The 2,027-nt window shown below is 45.8% G+C and overlaps 1 pseudogene; it reads left to right on the forward strand.

The window, feature by feature from the left end:
* Positions 1 to 612: 612 nt before the first annotated feature.
* On the forward strand, positions 613 to 759 carry LOC114694403 (annotated as a pseudogene).
* Positions 760 to 2,027: the final 1,268 nt, after the last annotated feature.

The raw sequence follows: 2,027 nt of genomic DNA on the forward strand, positions 1-2,027 counted from the left end.
TTCCAAGTGTCCAAATGACCTCCAGACTAGATGGAACCTGTCTGATACCGCCTGCACATTTGGGAATATGTGATAACTTAATGCTTGGCATATGGTTACTGGCCCAGAGCTTTACCTACCTCTAGCAAGCAGCATCTGGAAATAAAGAGAAATGAGTAGAAAAATCCATTATCATTTTTGAGCTCGGGCTGGTGACAGTGTTTCACTGATGAGCCACCAGCCTTACAGCAGCGCCTGTGTTCAGGGCTGAGCATGGCAGGCACCTTTTAGGGGAAAACTACAATATTGATACATTTTCAACGTGCCTTTTCATTTTCATTTTTTTCTCCCAGGTAGAACTTATGTCAACTGGGGCTTAAAAAAAAGATGGCTCCGCAGTCAAGAGTACTAACTGTTCTTCCAGAAGGCTGCGGTTCAAGTCCCAGGACCCACATGGCCCCTCACAACTGTTTGTGACTCCAGTTCCAGGGTATCTGATGCCCTCTTCTGGCCGCTGCAGGTACTTCATGCACACGGTGCAGAGACATACATGGAGCAAAATACTCAGTGCACATGGTGCCCAGGCATACATGGAAGCAAAATGGAAAAAAAAAGAAAATTTAAAGAACTAATATATTTACATGGCAAGAGAGATAACATGATCATGAAGGTGTTTTCCCAGAGCTTATCCATTTCACTTCAGATGTGCTGACCCCTAAATGCAGGAAACTGGGCTGTATAATTAACCATAGTGGAGGACTGCATTTGAGCTCTCCCTTCCAAATTTAAAAAAAAAAAAAAAAGAACTTATGCACATTAAACATGTCCAGATGTGTTCCTGTCCTCCATTTTTTAAAAATTTATTTATTATGTATACAGTGTTCTGTCTGCACACACCCCTGCAGGCTAGAAGAGGGCACCAGATCTCGTTACAGATGGTTGTGAGCCACCATGTGGTTGCTGGGAATTGAACTCAGGACCTCTGGAAGAGCAGTCAGTGCTCTTAACTTCTGAGCCATCTCTCCAGCCCCCTGTCCTCCATTTTAATTAATCAATTTACTTGCTTCTTTCTTTTGAGACAGGGTCCCATTGTGTAGCCCTGGCTGGCCTAGAACTCACTGTGTAGACCAACCTGGGCTCCAACTCACCGAGACCCTCCTGCCCTGCCTCCCACATGCTGGAATCAAAGGCGTGCACCACCTCGTCCAGATCTCCAGTGTGTCTCAGCTGTGGTTGTTTTGGTTTTGCACCCATCTAAGTAGGAACCCATTGTGTCAGTTACCCCTGATTCAGCAGGCACAGTATAAACACATGAAGAGTGAGTGCATAAAGACTAAAAAGAAATCCATCGGGGCTGGAGAGATGGCTTAGGTGTTAAGAGCACTGGCTGTCCTTCCAGAGATCCTGAGTTCAATTCCCAGCAACCACATGGTGGCTCACAACCATATAAAAATGAGATCTGGTGCCCTCTTCTGACCTGCAAGCATACATGCAGGCAGAACACTGTATACATAAGGAAGGAAGGAAGGAAGGAAGGAAGGAAGGAAGGAAGGAAGGAAGGAAGGAAGGAAGGAAGGAAGGAAGGGAAAGAAAGAAACCCATGATCCTGGTTGGATGACTATAGCATGTTTGACTTTTTTGTTTTCCTTTACAAGTGCCTGTGTTTGTAGCTACAGGCATTCCTCCTGCCAGATGTGCCACCTATTGATAGGGTTACCAACTACCAACAGCCAGGCTGTCCCTAGACAGCAATGTGGTCGCTGCTGGCTCTAGTTCACTTTGCCACTACCACAGATGTTCAGGTTACTTTACTGCATTTCCAAACCATTTGATCGATCGTGAGTGAAAAGGGTACAGACTGTTTCTTCTCCAAACAGCTAAGCAAGGTTGGCATGTTTGTTCCTAGGCCCACAGTGTGACAGGAAATAGTTTAGATTATTTGTTGCTCTTACTGCTGAGGAACCAGCAGAGAAAGCAGTGGTATGGAGAAACATTGTAGCCTGCAGTTCGGAGGCACCACCAAGGGGAGCTGCAGAGTCCCAGAGTCC

Source organism: Peromyscus leucopus, chromosome 20 (genome assembly GCF_004664715.2).
Source record: "Peromyscus leucopus breed LL Stock chromosome 20, UCI_PerLeu_2.1, whole genome shotgun sequence".
Lineage (NCBI taxonomy): Eukaryota > Metazoa > Chordata > Mammalia > Rodentia > Cricetidae > Peromyscus > Peromyscus leucopus.